This window comes from Panthera uncia (assembly GCF_023721935.1).
Source record: "Panthera uncia isolate 11264 chromosome A1 unlocalized genomic scaffold, Puncia_PCG_1.0 HiC_scaffold_17, whole genome shotgun sequence".
Taxonomy (NCBI): domain Eukaryota; kingdom Metazoa; phylum Chordata; class Mammalia; order Carnivora; family Felidae; genus Panthera; species Panthera uncia.
The window spans coordinates 135,629,009-135,638,079 of record NW_026057577.1 but is presented as its reverse complement, the minus strand read 5'-3'; the positions used below and the strand labels follow the sequence as shown (position 1 = coordinate 135,638,079).

The window sequence follows — 9,071 nt, the reverse complement described above, 5'->3', positions numbered from 1 at the left end:
TTCCTTTTTTTTACATTTTATTTTATTTTGTATTTTGTTTTATGCGATTTTATTTTATTTTATTATTACTTTAAAGTTTATCTTGAGAGAGAGAGAGAGAGCATAAGCAGGGGAGGGGCAGAGAGAGATGGAGAGAAAGAATCCCAAACAGGCTCCCCCACTGTTAGTGCAGAAGAGCTCGGCACTGGGCTGAAACTCACAAACTGAGATCAAGACCTGAGCGGAAATCAAGAGTCGGAAACTTAACCCACTGAGCCGCCAAGCGCCCCTCTGTATTTAAATCAATTATGTTTCTATGAGCTCTTCCTTGCTTTTCTTTTGGTATCATCATGCTTTTCTTAACCACGAAAGGGCATGATTTAATCTTAGTCACATTTCTTATTTGTTGACATGCCGTTATATTCTTACAGTTGACATAGATATTTTAAGTTATACATCTAAGTGCCTTACTCTTTCTTTTTATATTTATTGTATTTTAAAAACGTCATCTATGTATTCTTTTTTTGTTGTTCTATTTTTTTTTTTTTCCAGGGGAAAGCGCGAACGCAGTTCCCCACTACCACAAATTATGCAGTCGAGTTTCCCACATTTGGGGAAATCTCAGGGGTCAGCACATCCGGAGTGCAATGGATAAGCCTCGCCCTGGGAAAACCACCTTCGTGATCATGGTATCTCCCCTGCCAGGTAAGTATTTTTTTGTTCTATTTTTTAATCCACCCAACAACAAGCTGTCTTTAAAATACCTAAAACAATCATATAAACTACTAACCCGGGTGTTTAATTTATAAAAGGTTTTGTGAAAGCATATGTGAACATGTGTGTATGTGTGTGTACTCGTAGTATAATTCAAGTGGCATTTTGACATAGTGCATATAATATGCTTTGAAACAAAAATAAATAAGTAAAGATTCTAAGTAAAATACTCTATTATTAAATTTATCTTGGAATAAAATTATTATAACATGTTCAAATAGCAGTGTGGTTATTGAAAAGAAATAATATGCATATTATTTGATCAATATTTACCACTTCTAAGAATTTACTTGAGAAAATAATATAATAATTGTTCAAAACTCTTCATCTTTATAATTCATAAATGACTGAACATGTTTGCAACCATTTTCAATATAACAACAAAAAATACACACCAATATACAAGTAATTAAATAAAGTAACATATGACCATATTAATAAATACTAGGCGTGCCTAGTTAGCTCAGTTGGTTAAGCATCCAACTTTTGGTTTCGGTGCAGGTCATGATCTCACAGTTCATAGGTTCAAACCCTGTGTTGGGCTCCCCACTGCTGGTGTGGAGCCTGCTTGGGATTCTCTCTCTCTGTCTCTCTCTGCCCCTCTCCCACTCACACTCTTTCTCTCAAAATAAAGAAATAATAAAACTTGAAAAAAAAGAAACACTACTCAACTATTAAAACATATTTAGATAAATTTATATTCATATAATAATTATAATAATAATACCTAATATTTATATGATACTTACTATACAATAGTCATGGTTCTAAGGACTTTACTTACTATAGCTTGTTTAATCCTAACAACAGTAAAAAGTAAGACTATTTTATCACCAAGATTATACTGCTTCTAGAATCCAGGATTCTAATCCAAGGTCTTTGATTCCAGAGTCCAGGGTCTTAACCCCTTTAATGCACTGAGAAAAATCAAGTTAAATTAAAATACCTGTGTTGTAGTTATATTTTTGCTTTGGAAAAAATAAGTAAGAAAATAGCATACACAACCAAAATTAGACTATGTATATATAGTATAGAGAGAAGAAGAAGAAGAAGAAGAAGAAGAAGAAGAAGGAGGAGAAGGAGAAGGAGAGGAAAGGGAAGGAAGAGGAGGAGGAGGAGGAAGAGAAGAAGGGGAGGAGGAGGAGGAGGAGGAGGAGAAGGATAAGGAGAAGAAGAAGAAGAAGAAGAAGAAGAAGAAGAAGAAGGAGGAGGAGGGGGAGGAGGAGGGAGAGGAGGAGGGAGAGGAGGAGAAGGGCAAGGAGGAGGAGGGAGAAGGAGGGGAGTAAAAGGGGGAAGGGTAGGAGGGGGAAAGAGAGGAATTCATGAGGAAATTAAAAGAAAATAATAATGTTTTTTTTTGAGTGGGGGGAGGAGCAGAGAGAGGGGGAAACACAGAATACAAAGCAGACTCCAGTCTCCAAGCTGTCAACGCAGAGTCCGATGCAGGGCTCAAACTCATGAGCCATGAGATCTTGACCTGAACCGAAGTTGGACCCTTAACTAACTGAGCCACTAGGTGCCCCATGAGCAAAGTGTTATTAAAGTCTTAAAAAATGTTCACCAAAAATTAATGGTAGAGACATATGGATGGTGGAATTTATACTGATTTTTTTCTTTATATTTATCTGTCCTAATGAAATTGTGGACAACTATCCCATTAAGTGCAGCTGGACCAATTTAAAACCCACAAATATATCATGTGGATAGGAATAGTTCCAGACACTCAGAAAAGAAAGGAAGCATTCTCCAAGAGGAAATTTAGCCACAGGATTCAGAAACACTGACTGCAAGCTTGTGATAATGTTTTTCAAACACTAGATAGTGGCCGAGATAGAATTTCAAATTCCTCCGAGGATAAGGCTAAGACAGCCTAAAGTTTGTATGAAAAGTTTTATAAGTTTCTACTTCATGTGATTTGTTTTACTTCACTGTTGTGAGCTGAGTTGTGTCCCTGACAAATTCGTATGTGGAAGTCCCAATACCCAACACTTCCAAATATAATTGTGATGGTTAATTTTATGTGTCACTTGACTGGCCTAAAGGATGCCCAAACAGGTAGTAAAACATTACTCTTGGGCGTGTCTGTGAAGGTGTTTCTAGAAGAGATTAGCATTTGAGTCAGTAGACTAAGTAAAGAAAATCTCCCTCACCAAAGCACTAAGGCATCATCCAATCTATTGAGGTCTGAATAGAACAAAAAGGCAGACAAAAAGTGAATTTGCTCTTTGAGCTGTAACATCCATCTTCCCCTGCCCTTGAGCATCAGCTCCCCTGGTTCTTTTGCCTTAGATCTTGGACTAAATTACACCATCAGCCTTCCTGAGTTTCAAGCTTGCAGCTGGCAGATCATGTGACTTCTCAGCCTCCATAATCACTTTGTATAAAATCCTTCATGATATCTCTCTCTTTCTCTCCCTCCCTCTCTTTATCCCCTTAGTTCTGTTTCTCTGGAGAACCCTGACTAATATAGTGACCATAACTATATTTAGAGATAAGGTCTTTAAATATGTGACTAAGTGAAAATGAAGGCATTATGGTGGAGCCCAAGGCCTTTACGACCGGTATCCTTATAAAAAGAGGAAGACATTGGTATTAGAGTGGCAGTCGGTTAGTTTCTAACAGGACACCTGGAGGTCAACAACAAGGAGGATGTTATGACCAGCTATCTGGAAAGTCAGCGGTCTGTCCTGCCAACACTCTACAAAAAGCCAAATCAAATTATACAGGCCCCAAATGGTGGGTGCCATGACAGGAAATCCATGACCAAATAAGGAAGAAAAAGCATGAAACTTTGCATCTCCACTTCAAGTAATAAATATTCCACCTTCTAGTTAACAACTGTCAATAAAAGTTAGGAACTCAACTCCTATGCTGCACAGATCGCTCTCTCGCTCGCTCTCTGTGTCTCACGTTCGCTCACTCCCAAATCTCTAGAGTATTCTTTTGTTTTAATAAACTTTCACACTTGCCTTCCCTCCACCCCCCATCTCTCTCTCTCTCTCTCTCTCTCTCACTGTCTCTGTCTCTTTTCCTACCTCACCTGCTTGCGAGCTCTTGGTCTCTCCCTCAAAAATAAAAATAAAAAAATAAAAATAAATAAATGAATAAATGAACTAAAATAAACTATCCCACTTGTTTCACTAGTCCACTGTGTTGCACATCTGTCTTTGAATTTTTTCTTGTGATAAGACCAAGAACCTTCAGCAACACCTTTGGGATGCTCTGGATGGAGGCCCCAGGGCAACACAGGGAGATGCTCCCACAGGGAAGACCATGTGAAGAGGCCTCATGAAGGCTGCTATCTTTGAGCCAAGGAGAGAGACCTCAGAAGAACGCAACCCTACTGGCACCTTGATCTTCAACTTCCTGCCTCTGAACTGTTAAAAAATAAATTTTTGTTGGGGAGCCTGGGTGGCTCAGTTGGTTAGGTATCTGACTTCAGCTCAGGTCATAATTTCATGGTTTGTGAGTTCAAGCCCCACATCGGACTCTGCTGTCAGTACGGACTCCACTTCAGATCCCCTGTACTCCTCTCTCTCTGCCCCATCCCCCAGCATGTTCTCTTTCTCAAAGTAAATATATAAACTTAAACAAAATGAAAACTAAAAATTTTTGTCGTTTGAGTCACTCTGTGTGTGATCTTTTGTTATAACAGCCATAGCAAATTAATACACCCATGAATGGAGTTCATGTTACTTGAGGGAACTTCTTCTCAGAAGCACCATAGAACGTGATATTGGATTAAGAACATACTACAAATATGAGTTGATTGACTTTAGTTCTAGAGGAATAGTTCTCAGTTACAGTCTCCAGGACAGCATCGTCAGTCTCATCTGGAAACTTTTTAGAAATGCACATTTTTGAGCCTCAAGACACTATAGAATCAGAAACTCTGGGAATGGGCTGGAACATCTGTTCGACAAGCCCTCTGGGTGATATGAGACACTTTAGAGTTTGAGAACAAGTGTGTCAAATGTTCCAAACTAGGGACCAGGCATGTGACATCCATGAGTGATGCAGCCCAGGTGTAAGTCAGCAGGAAAAGTCTGGCATCTGTTATCTTAGCACACTAGTGACGCACACGTCTCCACTGAGGTCATGGCCAGATATTCCAACGAGCTAAGATGAAATGGTCTTTATTTTTCTAAGGTATACAAGCAAAATAGATGTGTAGATGGATACTTCATGATTTTTCAACAGTGGTGGCCAATTCTAATAACTGCTGCCTGAGCAAACAAAACAGGCTTATAGGACCTTTCCATCCTGTGGTAACCTTTCATTAAAGTCAAGGGGTTTGGAGGAGGGGAGGGTGAGAAAACATTTGTTTCCGTTTCGCCTATAAGATGTTCTTCCTACTGGATTCAAAGAGAGGAAGAAGAAATTGAAAAAAAAATAGCTTTTTGTTTCCGTTAATGATTTTTATGTGTGTTGTAGTCGAGATTTAAATATACTGGGTGCATATAAGCCCTCACTCTGCAGATACACACTTAGAGTTTGCACTGGTTTTTGTCCAGTGCTCTGATTATCCCAGGGCAGAGCCTGGCTTTGGCTCCTTTTCAATCGAGGCAGGCATGTCTTTAGCAGCGTGTCTCAGGTGGGCTGAGGTCTGTTTTCAGAGCCCATGACCCACAGAGTGACACTCCCCCTGCCATCTGTGACTTGTACATAGGGATTTAAAGATGGAGATGTGCTGACTGAGGCAGTGTCGGCTCCGCTGACCATCTGCTACAGGTGCTGGAAGCATCGCTGGTCATATTCAATCTTCGAGTGAAAGTCTGAATTAGCTGGCATGAGTTTCCTACTGAATAGCTGGGCCCCCTGTTTGAATACCGCTTTCTAGTGCAGGACCAAACCTGGTTTTCTGGACGCCATTGTTTGCTTGCTGGAAGGAATTTTTTTGGCACCTTTTCAAAATGAATGCAGAAAGGGAAGAATGAAAGTGTTGTGTTATTAAGTTCTTAAAGCTCACAAAGTAGGAACATTTCCAGGTATCCTAAACAACTTGTCTCTGCCCCGATCTGCACCCCTATTCCCACCCCAGAGCTATAGCTGAGGGCGTGAAGATGATGTTTTCTGCTAAACACACTACTATCATCATTGGTTACTGGAAGAACATAAAGTGAAGTCACTTTAAGGAAATGATATTGGGACGCCTGGGTGGTTCAGTCGGTTGGGCGTCGGACTTCAGCTCAGGTCATGATCTCCCAGTTCGTGGGTTCGAGCCCCGTGTCGGGCTCTGTGCTGACAGCTCGGAGCCTGGAGCCTGGAGCCTGCTTCTGCTTCTGTGTCCCCCTCTCTCCACCCCACCCCTGCTTGTGTTCTGTCTCTCTCTGTCTTTCAAAAATGAATAAACATAAAAAAAAAAGGAAATGATAAAAAAGTGAGGCTTTTCTGAGTAAATCTATAAAAATAATTACATAATGCCTAAATACCTAAACTATTATGGTCAAATATGACAGTTTATTTACATCAGTGAAATCATATCTTCAGTACTTCATTTTGGATAAATTTTACTTTGTATTTTATTTTTTTAATGTTTTAATGTTATTTATTTTTGAGACAGAGAGACAGAGCACAGGTGGGAGAAGGGCAGAGAGAGAGAGAGGGAGACACAGAATTAAAAGCAGACTCCAGGCTCTGAGCTGCACTGAGCCTGTGCAGTCAGCACAGAGTCCAATGCGGGGCTCAAACCCGGGAACCATGAGTTCATGACCTGAGACAAAGCTGGACGCTTCACCGACTGAGCCGCCCAGGTGCCCCTGGATAAAATTTTATTTTATAATCGAAGTTATTCATTATATTCAGAAACAGTCATTAATTAATTAGACACTTGGAAATTATTACCTTTAGGATAAAAGGTAAAATATTAGCTTAGAGGGATAAGCCACAGATCAAAAGTATGAAAGACTTGGGGGTCACCTGGATGGCTCCATCCTGATACCAGCTTAGGTCATCATTAAAGGGTCTTCCTCTCTCAGTCATGAGATCGAGCCCCACACGAGGTACCACGCTGAGCATGGAACTGGCTTGGGAATCTCTCTCCTTCTCTCTCTGCCCCTCCCTTGCTTGTGCTGGCTCCCTTTCAAAATAAATAAAAAAAAAAAAATTCTAAAAATATTATAGACTTGGAATTCAAACTCTATCCTGTCTTAATCCAAACAATAAAAATGGTAGTGTTTTTCTCCACAATTAAGTCATAACGTTCCTAAACACACAAATCCCACAAGAGTCACATAATTTTATATGGCCTATAACTTACTTTATTAACTCGTTTCCAAATTCATCAGTAGACTCATCTCTAAAAAGGCTGTTCTAAACACTCCTCGTCCGGGGCGCCTGGGTGGCGCAGTCGGTTAGGCGTCCGACTTCAGCCAGGTCACGATCTCGCGGTCCGTGAGTTCGAGCCCCGCGTCAGGCTCTGGGCTGATGGCTCGGAGCCTGGAGCCTGTTTCCGATTCTGTGTCTCCCTCTCTCTCTGCCCCTCCCCCGATCATGCTCTGTCTCTCTCTGTCCCAAAAATAAATAAAAAACATTGAAAAAAAAATTTAAAAATAAATAAATAAATAAACACTCCTCGTCTGATTAGAAGGGAAATCACCCCTCTTCCAAATTCTAAAAGCGTTTGCTAACTATAGTACCTTCCCCTGGTTTTCTTTATAGACTTCAGACTCGGATTAGTTACTCTGTTTAATTTTCAGCAGATTTACTATTGTGTAAAAGGAGAAACATGAGATTAACATCTTGAGCATGTAGTAGATGAGAAAGAAAACAGCTCCTCAATAGCATATTTTCTGTGGATTTCTATCCTATAAGAAATTGTCTCTTTCTGTGACATTTGTGGTATTTCTGAAGTTTCTGTTTCTCTCTCAACTACTGTTAACCTGAAATCAGCATGTGCCAAACTCAAAAAGAAGAGCAAGTTGAGTTGAGTTCCTAAAATAACTGAAATTGAATGTGCCAGGACTCGCCATTGTTGAGATGGAAAGATTCTGAGGAGGAACTCTGTCTCTCTAATCATCGGGACCACATGATACAACCTAAACTTTTACATCTCAGGCAATAAAACGTTTCTTTTTATTTCACTTTTCCAAAGATAGCGGTGACTGAATAGATCTTCAGTATTTAATTTCCAAGGGAAAAAAACAAAACAAAACAAAACAGTACTTTGTGTATCATATGGGTTTTTCTGTATAAAACCTGACCTTCAAATGTAAGTTTCCAGTATCCTTTTAAGCAGTCTTTTTGAAGTTTGCCAATTTATGACTATGACTTCTTTCCTCTCCTTCAGGTCATGATGTTTCATTTTTCTAAATTAAGGGTCGCCTGAGCACACTCAAAGCTCTTGGATAGGGTTTAGGGTTTACTCATGTAGAAAATAAGTACTTAGATCTTGATATTTTAAGAAGTTGTGTGGCAGATTGAGTCTCTGGCTTCTCTCAATGGAATTATTATAAAATGCAAATTCAATATTATAAATTGTGAGCCTTAGTCTTTTTGTCACCATAAGTCTCTGTGTTTACTTCTCTTTCAGGAGAATGGGATGAGAGTTCTAGGAACTTCTCCTTCATGATATATCTCATACAGTCTTTTCTCCAAGTCTTAGTTTATGCAAGTCAATAATAGTGCCTACCTCTGAAGGTTATCATAAAAATTATATATGATTTTATGTACAAAATCCCTACTTAAACAAAATAAGAGATCAAAAAATAGTAATTATTTTTACTGTTATTATCATTTATCAGATGTAGCACAATCTGGTCCTGCAGAATAAGACTATGTTATATTAATCTATGGCTATATAATGACTTACCCCGAAGAAAAAACATTTCAGTTCCTTATGATTTTTTTTTTTTTAGATTAGGAAATTCAGATAAGCCAGGGCAGCAATGACTATGTCTTCTCTGTAGTATCTGAGATCTTGGCTGGGATAGCTGGAGTGGTTGTGGTCAGCTGAGATTACTCAACTTAGGTCTAAGTCAGAGTCTCAGTTGCACTGCCGTCCAGATTCCTCAGTTCTGTTCCATGTTGCATCTCTGAGTAGCTTGATTGGGCTTCCTTCCAATGTGGTAGCCTTGGGAAAGCAGGATTTGCTATATGGTGCGTGTCTTTCCCCAGAAACTGCTGAACTTCTTACACTTCAACTACCAGACCTGAAATAACATGAAGGGTGCAAACTTGCAACTGGTAGATAAATAAATCTCCTGGAATAAATCCTGGAGATTAAGTGAATATAAACAACAATATCGTATTATAGTAATCAAACGTCATAAGAAACTAGATCCTAATTGTTCTTACCGCAAGAAAAGAAATGATAATTA

General features: G+C 39.4%; 1 non-coding gene across 1 annotated transcript; it reads right to left on the bottom strand.

The window, feature by feature from the left end:
• Window positions 1-528: 528 nt before the first annotated feature.
• On the bottom strand, window positions 529-692 carry LOC125935886 (U1 spliceosomal RNA). The gene has a single exon (XR_007461865.1). It is a non-coding gene; the product is annotated as a U1 spliceosomal RNA (small nuclear RNA).
• Window positions 693-9,071: the final 8,379 nt, after the last annotated feature.